We start from the raw sequence: 10,597 nt of genomic DNA, 5'->3' as shown, positions 1-10,597 counted from the left end.
ACATGCCTTTTCAGGGATCTACCACAGATTCAAATCAGCACACACTGGTTTGCCAAACCTCAACCAGCATCATTCCTGTTAACCCTAAAAAAACACCCAGGGCTCTATCTGAGATCCTACAAAAGTTGCACGCATTAAGTTTATTTTTCAGAAACCTAAAACCTTCAGATGGTTCTGAGGCCAAATGAGTCCTGAAACCCAGAGGTGTCAGTATCTCCAAGAATAACAACCAATTCCATCCCCCTATCCCATACTGTTGACAACCTTTTAAACATGAAAAGAGTTAGAATGGGTATAACCCAAATATCCCTAAGGATTGAGAGAAGGATCAAAGGAGAAGGAAGAGTTATAAAAGAGAAATCAGGATTTTAATAAATGAGTATGACTACTGAATCATATTGACATTTCCATTTAGTCCCAGTGTCTTGGAGCAGCTAGAAGGAAGAACCTGAAATTGTAGAAATGTAACCCATACCAAACATACTATAACTTGTTAAAATGTACTTTGAAATTTATTGGGTTTTTTGTATATATGTTATATCCCACAACCAAATAATAGAAAGCCACTGCCCCCTATATGACTGGTTACCTGCATTTATATCCACAGCCTCATAGTCGGTTCTGTATACACTGTACTCTGCTATGAAAGTGGGTTTCCTTTAAGCACTTGCAACTATATCCTTCTTGCTAACTAACACTTGTCTGATCAAGAGTGCTGAGGTAATTTTGTGTCCTGGATTCTTTGATCTGTTGAGTCCTATTGCAGTTAACCTAGTCATAACAAGCCAGGAGATGGAATAAAAGACACTTTAGGGTTCATCTATTTAAACACCTAGCTATTTCAGGCCTTTCTCCTATAACCTTCTCTATAAGTCATTATCCTTTCACTATTTCCTGGGGTTGGGAAACTATCTCAGAAGCCACCTTATTCTCTTTTCTAGCATGCTCATTTCGAAATTGTATAATTTCTGTTGAACCAGATGTAGCTTTCTTTTAGTTTTTACCCCTTATCAAAATTCTACATTAGGCTTAAGGCCATTGCTTTTAACAAAATTTAAACTTCCACAGTTTGTTTGAATGTCAATACAATTGTAAAGTTATGAGTATAGCTGGAAGTGGTGCATTTGTCTTTATTTTGCATTAAGTAGCTGATAACCATGGGCAGGTAGCGCAGCTCCATTTCTTCTTCATGTAAAGTGAAAAACTAAACTAGATCAGTGGTTCTAAAATCATTTGTTGACTTCCTTGAAATAAGAAATGCTCTCTCAAACAGGATTAGGAAATGCTGGATTAAATGAATTAAACAACTTTCTTCAGTAGAAAGTTTCTCAAAATCCTTAATAAATACATCTTTTAAAAGTGTGAGAAAGAAATAGAGTACAAGATATTTCACAAAATATTGATCACATTTTTTTTTTTTTTCTTTTTTTTGCCCATTGACTACTTATAAGAATTCCACTTATAATTTCAGGATATAAATGTTGGGTCTGATTTCAGAAGCCTAGATAATATACGATTCTATGACAAAAAAGAAATTTCCTTTGAATAAAGAGCTAGAAACAGCTTTAAGGTGTATATATAATTGTTTTATATATATATATATATATACATATATAACAAAAATAATCCAAATATCAATTTTTTTCAAATGTCCCCTTTAAGTCACACTGTGCAAAACTCAATTATTTTAAGAAGGCTTCCTTGATTAGTACCTGTGTATTCTGATCACACTTGAACTCTGTACATTCAACTAGTAAGAAATTACTGTGTATTTGTTGATTCACATATACCTGGATGTGCCCTGGCTCCCTCACTAGACTCTTCAAAGGTAAAGAACAAACTGCTCAGATTTCTGCTTTTCATAGTGTATAGAATAGGACTCTAAACTGATAAGAGGACATCCCATATAGATGGCTTCTCTCATGAAACATGCATTTTCCAGTTTACTCATAGACCAATGTTCCTTTTCCACTGAACAATTTTTTTCTCAAGACTATTTAGCCACATGATTTTTAGAAATGGAATATTTAGCAATTGCTCAAATAACTCCCATCAGTCATCAAAGTTGTTCAGAAGATGAGTTGAACTTTAGGCAATATTATTTTCTGGAGAGAACTTTGGTCTCATTTAATACCAGACGCCAATAAAAATATGCCATGCCATTTCAGACAGATTTCAAACTTCCTGTTTATCCCTCCTCCAGTGTGCCAGCTCCTCTGCAGAATGAAATGTCTCCAAATCGCTGAGACTGTAATTTCCACGACAGTGTCGTCCATCTCATTTCTTTCTTGTCCTTTCAGTTTTATGAAGGTTAGAGACATTCTTTCTGGGTGTTTGTCAAATGTTTACCGAGTCTGGAACCAGCTACCCATGCTCTGCTCAGAATATTTTATGCAGATTCCCCCTTTCATTGTAGCTGGCGCCTCTGAAAGCCTGAAGCCACCCACTAAGGAAGAGACATCTTTGATGGCTGTTTTATTTGCGTTTAACCATATTCATTCACGTCAGTTTCTATTGCTTACTGGTTGAGCTCAGAATATATGCTGCACCAATAGACTGGGGCATTTCCTCTTTGGTCACGAATCTGCTGTATTTTTCTGTCTTACTCCGGTTCAGTGCACACACAATGGATCTGAGGTTCCACTTCATCAATATTCAAAACTGTTATTTCCAGAGGAGGACACACATACATTCACATATTCTCTCTCTCTCTGAAAGCATTTTATGAGAATGAAGCATTGTTTCCCTAAAGAACTTCTCCAACTATTTAATGAAAATTGCACTTATCTAGTCATTCACAGATTGATGCCCTTGACAAATATTTATTAAGCATTACAGTGTGCCAGGTATTTTGCTTGGTACTAGGAACAAAAAGATAAAAAAGACAGCATCCTTCCCTTTGAAGATGCTTCAAGGAATTTTGTGTCTGTGTGTGGGAGACCATCATGGTAACAAGAAAATGGGATGGTTTACCTGAAACTGGAACTCAGTATCTTTTTAAAAAAATTATGGCTTGAAGGGATACGCCTATATTCCAAAACTGATGGTAATTCTTCTATTATTATAGAGGGGAGAGTTGAATTCTTTTGAAGTAAATGGTCCACTTGTGTTTTTAGGAAATTTCATTATGTGCAAAGATGAAGGTGTGGTACTATTTCAGGATGGCAAGGATCTAGGCTATGAACTTCTCATAAAGACATGTATAATTGTACTAACTGTGGGAGGAACTGCATCCCTGAAAAATATATGGATAAATGTTGTGCCTTAAATTTGGAGAATAAGAATTTTATATTGTTAGGTATCAGGGATGGACTCCCATTAAGTTCAGGAAGGTGAGCACAATAGAGGACCATCTTTATATATTGTCATATTTCACACCAATTTTTTTCCTGACCTTTCATATCTGTCTGTTACACTAAACTATTAGTTAAGTTTTGAGCTTTCATAAATACTGAAGCCTGACCTTAGTGGTACTTTGGGGAGTTAGGGGGCAGAGATATGTTCTCATTTGGGGTAAAATAGCATGTGGAGAAAAGCATGAACTCATTACACAATGGTAAGAGGTGATTGCTGGAGCTGAGCAGAAGATCTGTGGCAATCTGTTAAATGAGGTTATGAGTGAAAACTGGGTTGGGTCTGTGAAACCTGGAAAGCTTCTTCACAAATGTCCAGAGATGTCTGGAGAGGAAATCATGGTAAATAAAGTAGAGGTTGCACTTCCTACAGTCCTATAGAGGTAGGACTTCCTACAACCAAATGGCATTAGCACTCAGATTATTGCTAATTAGATAATGAAAGGAAAGGTCACCATATCAGGGGAGGGTCCAGATAAATTATAGATATGTTGGTATGGTGCACTGGAGAAACTTCCCACTACATCACTGCTAGATTCTAACTATATTTCCACAAAACTATTTTGTGATACATTTCTAGACTCTAAGGCAAAAATAAAGGAAACTTCTAAGGATCAAAACAATCACAGCTGTTTAGAAACTCAATAGCTGAAACTGCCATGAGTAGCCATGGGCAGTGAGCAAGAGCTAGAACCTGGGTTGTCCTGGGGCAGGCACTGGGATTGGGATATTAAGCCTTGGGCTCACTCAAAACAAGTCAATTGAACCTGGTACTAAAATTGTTTCTAAGTCAGTTACTTCTCTGCTTCCAGCAGAAATAAATGCAGTTCCTCTCTGTAGGAAAGGACCTTCATTGTAAGCCCTCAGAATTTCCCTAGATTTCATTTGGTTTTATGGACTACATAATATATAAAGAAACATGAGACCATGAATAAAAGTTATTCAGGATAAATGGACAATATATTTAGACTCTCTCCCAAATTTAAGGTATTGCAATTATACTGTATATGAAATTTTTAGAGAAATGAAGAAATTTAGAAAAGCAGGAAGCAGAAGACTATAAAAACAAACATTTAAATATAATCAATTATAACTTTTAGAAATAAAAATATAATTATTAAATTAAAATTCAGCAGATATTCTAAACAACACTTTAAAAGTAGCTCTATAGAGTGAACTAGAAAAGCACAAGTTAAAAATGGATAGAAAATATGAAAACAATGTCAAAAGACATGAAAAATAGAATAAGTCTAACATATATCTAACGTAGCACAAAAAATTGAATATAGAGGTTGCATAAGAGGAAATATGAAAGGATATTAAGCAACAAAGTTGCTTCACAGCAAAAATGTCTGGAAAATTCTCAAACATTAAGTCTTCAAATATTAATCTATTGATTATTTCTATTTTTTTCAGAAGGAAGTTTGATTAGATATATGTTGAACTTATCCCCCCATTTTCTATGGATCTTAAAAATGTATTGATATTTCCTGTATCTTTGTGTCTCAGAATGCATACTGGATATTTTCTTCTATTTTATCTTTCAGCTGATTAATTTTCTTTTCATCCAAATCTAGTCTGCTTTACACCCATCCTTTAAGTTCTTAAAATTCAATTTTTTTATCAAATCTAAGAGGCCATTTTTATGGTCTCTTTTTCCTAGCTTATATTTTCAATCCCTTCTTTTAGTTTTAAAGAAATTATCTGCTGTGTTTGGTAATTTTAATATTCAATATTTTAAGGTACAATTTTGTAATTTTTCTTGTTTTTGCTGGGTTTTGTTTATAGGGCCTTTTGTCTTGGTGAGTTTTATGTGTGTGTGTGCTATTGCTATAATATTTCTATGAAGTTAATAGCAATACTTTAAAGTTTTGTAGAAAGTGAACTCCTCCAGAAAGAATTTTCATTATTTTTTGCAAAACACTTATGGTCATTATCATCTCATGAAATTTTAAATTAAATCCTAAGCTTGAGGTTTTGCAAGTACTTAGCAAAAATCCAGATTTCATTCTGCATGAGGGCCAGCTTGTGGTTGCAAATAATTCAGAGGACATTTTCTCCTCTTTACTCAGTGTTGAAGTTCTAAACAGTCCACTAGGGCTAGCTTTGTTTCCTATTTAATATTATACTTAGAATACAGAACACTGGAGTTTTAGCTTTATGTGGTATGAGGGGTTCAGGTTCATTTCAGATTTTCCATCTTGGATAGATGCTCAGGTAGGGTTGTGTTCCCTGAACCTGCTAAAGGCGAAGCATTTTAAAAAGATATTACTTGCATGTTATCCAGCATTTTAGTTGTTTTTAGGGAATGCTTTATTCAAGGTATCTAGTTCACTTCAACATAGGCAAAATAGTCCCCCTCCTCCCCAAAAAAGAACATACCACCAGTCATTAGCCAAGACTCAAATGACTCTGATAAGAAAACCAGTCGATTTCTAAATTTAGAATTTAGAATTATTTAGAATGATTTCTAAATGTTGTGTTAGTTAATTTTTTTTAATTAATAATAAAAAAAAAGAAAACCAGTCGAGACATCAAGAGACAGCAAAATTACAGAGCAATCTCATCATAAAAGTAGATGCAAAAATTCCAAACAAAAGATTAGCAAATAAAATCCGGAAGTGTATAAATACAAAAATAGAATACATGATTCACTAGTGTATATCCCAGGAATGCAAGAATGAATTTATATTAGATTATCTAAAAATATTTTCACCAAATTAATTGAATACAAGAAGAAATTTAATTATTTCAATGAGTCAGTGTAAAGATCTGCAACGATTTATAGAAAACAACAACAACACCAAGATACATATCTATGTGTGATGGTCAGGTTCATGTGTCAACTTGGCCAGGTGATTAGGCCCAGTTGTCTGGTCAAGGAAGCACTGGCTCCTGTTGCTGTGAGGATATTTCATAGACTTAAATCAGGAGCATGTTGGCTGCATCCACAGCTGATTACAACTGTGATCAGCTAAGGGGAGTGTCTTCTTCAATGAGTGATGCTTAATCTAATTACCGGAAAGCTTTTAAGAAGGATTCAGAAGAGACAATCCCTCTTTTCTGCTTAAGCCAGCCAGCCTCTCCTGAGATTATTGAGGACCTTTGTTGGAGCTGCCAGCTTGCAGCCTGCCTTGCAGATCTTGGACTTTTATATCCCCATGGCTGTGTGAGACACTTTTATAAATCTCATATTTATAAGATATCTCCAGTTGGTTCTGTTTCTTTAGAGAACCATAGTTAATAAACCATGTATAGACGTAAATTTTCTTAGACTGGTAAATGATATTTATACAAGCCTACAAGTAATATAATTTTTAAGTTTGAGGCATTAGAAGACTTCTCTTCAATATCACTAACAAGACATGAGACATTTTACTTGAGATCCTATCCAGCAAAATAAGACAAGAAAAAACAAAAATTTTAAATAAAGAGAATATTGTCAGTATTCATAAATGATTTGATTGCATAGAAAATTCAAAACAATCTACAGATAAATTGTGAAAATCAATATGAATTTATCAAGTTGGATGGAGATATAACTAGTATACAAAATAAAACTGCATTTCTATATTCCAAAATAAATAGGCTGAATGAGTCATCATTTAGAGAATATCAATGCAAAATTTGAGAAATAGAATAATGCAATAATAAAAATTGCAGAAACAGACAAACACATGACAGTTAATTTATGAAAAAAGTATTACTTTATAACAGTGAATATAGTACCAACTTTTCAATAAATTATGCTATGTTGAGGCAAGGATATGGAGCAGTAGGAATATTTATACACTATTGGTGAGAATACAAATCATGCTACACCAGGAAACTATATTATTTTATAATTAATTTTATAATAACAGTTAGACTTCTATTATATGTTAGGTATTATTAAAGGCATTTGTGAATATCACTGACCAAAATAGAAAAAAATCTGCTCTCATACAACTTACATGCTAGCGAATATTTCTTTATTTTCCACTCCAGGATAGTTTTTCACCAAGTTGATGACCCTGTGCCTTAAGGCATCCAGTCAGTATAATCAATTAGTTTCTCTCCTATGCACCTAGAAAGATATGGATTATATACCATCTCTTGGGGAATTATGAAAAATACTCATTGTCATCATTTTCTATGTTCTATGGTACATTTTAGGAACCCAGTTGAAAAAGCCTGTGAGAATCTATTGTACATGTGTACCAGGATGAATGTCCAAGAACATACATGGTGGATTAGCAAATAAAAATATAGGACATCCAGTTAAATTTGAATTTCAGATAAACAATAATTTTTGTATAAGTATGTTTTGTGCAATATTTTATTTAATCTGTCCACCATATTTATAGGAACATTGTTAGTTACACCAACACTTTTCCCAACCTCTCCAATAAAAATGATGCCAGAAATTAAAGAAACCACATTTTACTACCTTGAAGATAAGGAAGCTTACAAACTAGAAAACTCATCCACACAAATGTTCAGTTATGGGAAAAATCAGTCCTTTTCCATACAGAGCTACTATAGGAATAAAACAGAAAATAAGACTCAAAATATTTCAACTGATAAACTTTCCCTAAGAAGCAACCATGCAGCAGAAGAAAAATGTAAGACAGTGTTTCAAATTTAATTAAATATCCTCAAGCAAATGTGAAATATAAAATGGGTATCACTCAGAGTTCAATCAGAGAAGCAGAACCTGTAGGAGTATATAGGTATAAGTATATAGATATATCTTATATATAGATATATATACATATAGATAAATGGATATAAATGTAGGTATATCCATATCCATACAGGAAAAGAATTGGCAATTGTGGAGACTAGCTGAGCAAGTCTAAAATCTGTAGGACTGACTGTCAGGAAGGAAAGATTGCAGCTAGCTGAAACCTTATAATCATAGGTCCAAGTTTTTGGCCATAGGCTGTCAGGAATGAAAGACCAGGAACAGGTTATAAATCCATGGGCAAGGGCAGAAGCTTTTGTCTTCAGTGAGAATTTCTTCTGTCTTGGGAAAGTCTCAGGCTTGTCTTTTTTTTTTTTTTCATGATTTTATGAAATTTACTAAGTTTTTCAGAAGCATTTCTTCATATGATCCTCAAAAACCTCAGTGAATCAGTATGAAATCCACTTCCCAGGTGGAATGATCATAGAGCTTCATTTCATATATGGCAGAGAGGAAGCTTAGGGGTGTATCATCTATCTTCAAGTTTTCTCAGCCTTGTTTTTAAGGACTTTCAACTGATTAAGACAGGCTCACCCAGGATAATGTCCTTATTTGAAGTTAACTGATGAGGGAATTTAATTATATCTCCAAAATTCCTTCAGAGCAGCAAATAGATTGATGTTCAATTGAATGACTGGGGACTGCAGTCTAGCCAAGATGACTCATTAAAAAGCCATCACAGGGCGGGCCACAGTGGCTCAGCAGGCAAGAATGCTTGCCTGCCATGCCAGAGGACCCGGGTTCATTTCCAAGTGCCTGCCCATGTATAAAAAAAAAAAAAGCCATCACAGGGATGCATGGATAGTTCAGTGGTAGAATTCTCACCTGTTATCAGGGAGACCCAGCTTCAATTCCCGGCCCATACACTCCTAAAACAAAAAAGACAAAAATTCATTCAACCAATGGTGTTGCAGTTACAGGATAGTCAGATGGAAAAAGAATGAAATGTGACTCCTGCCACACAACATCACAGTCTACCCTTTGCCATCTTGGTTTACACACAACACATCTTTTTAACCATATTTAATCTACAAGTAAAGGCAATGACAAGTCATACTTCCACTTAATATGATACAAGTATCCCACATAAAACTGAAAATATGCTAAACATTTTCTGAGAAAAGGATTCCAACTCCTTGAGTGATGTTCACCCTTATTTTTATTTTTGTGCATGGGCAGGCACTGGAAATTGAACCCAGATCTCCAGCATGGCAGGCAAGAACTCCGCCTGCTGAGCCACTGTGGCCCGCCTTCACCCTTCTTTTAATTGCATTAATAGCATGTAATGTAAATGCTAAGTTATAAAGTTAACTATCATTAAAATATCTTGTGTTCTTTGGAAAAGAGAGGGAAGAAAACAAAAAATTTAATTAGTACATGTACAAACATAATCTTATCAAAATAAGGGAAACTATTCATAATGCAATATAGTCTTACCAGGTATTAATTAATAACTACTCTCTTTGCTAAAACAAACAAACTCAGATGATGGTTTTGTTTGTTTGGTGGAATAACCCACTCATTCAATCATGAAAGGTCTTGTGTTCTAGTTTACTAGCTGCCAAAATGCAACACACCAGAGACCATTGGCTTTTAATAATAGGGGATTTATTTCCTTAGTTCTTCAGAGGAAAGAGCTAACTTTCAACTGAGGTTCTTTCTCATACGGGAAGGTACTGGATGATCTCTACTGGCATTCTCTCCAGGCCTCCAGGTTCCAGGAACTTTCCCCAGGGTGATTTCTTTCCACATCCCCAAAGGCCTGGGCTGACCTGTGAGTGCTGAGATGAGGTATGCTGGGTTGCTTTGGCTGTGCTATGTTGAGCTCTTCCATTTAAGCACCAGCCAATTAGATCAAACATCATTCATTGCAGTAGGCACACCTCCTAGCCAACTGCAAATGAATTCAGCAACAGATGAGGTTCACATACCATTGGCTCATGTCCACAGAAATAGAATTAGGCACCTTCACCTAGCCAAGTTGGCACCTGAATCCAACTATCACTCCTGCCTGAACGAGTTGTAATTGTACTGAAATGTCTTAAGAGAGTTCCTGTTTTCCAGGCATGCTTTACCTTATTTTCATCTCTGGTAACCCAGTTTCCCTTGGTAAATGGGTTCAATCACTCTCAACTTTACAGTAGTTCTCTTCTTCATTGATTTAGACACGAAGGGCCCAAAGTGGTCAGGTAAAACAACTAGTTCAACCAGTTCAATGGAATCATTGTATCCCCAGGTGGAAGTGTTCTTCCATTTGAAACTAAGACTTCTAGACTAGCGAAGCTTAAGGTCATGACAACAAGAAACAAAACTTTTGCGAATGAATCACTAGGGAAGAAAGTGAGAGGAAACACCCTATTTCCACACTTTGATCCTTGGACCCTGAAGCCTTGATACCAGAGAAACATCACCATAAATTTTAAGGTGATTCAGGGTATATAACTTATCCTAGAAGACATTGCCCCAGTCTCCTAAGGTATTGCCATCGAGCTGGCATAATAGTTGCGTCTTCAAAAGG

Source organism: Tamandua tetradactyla, chromosome 4, assembly GCF_023851605.1.
Source record: "Tamandua tetradactyla isolate mTamTet1 chromosome 4, mTamTet1.pri, whole genome shotgun sequence".
Lineage (NCBI taxonomy): Eukaryota > Metazoa > Chordata > Mammalia > Pilosa > Myrmecophagidae > Tamandua > Tamandua tetradactyla.
This window is presented reverse-complemented; position numbering follows the sequence as displayed.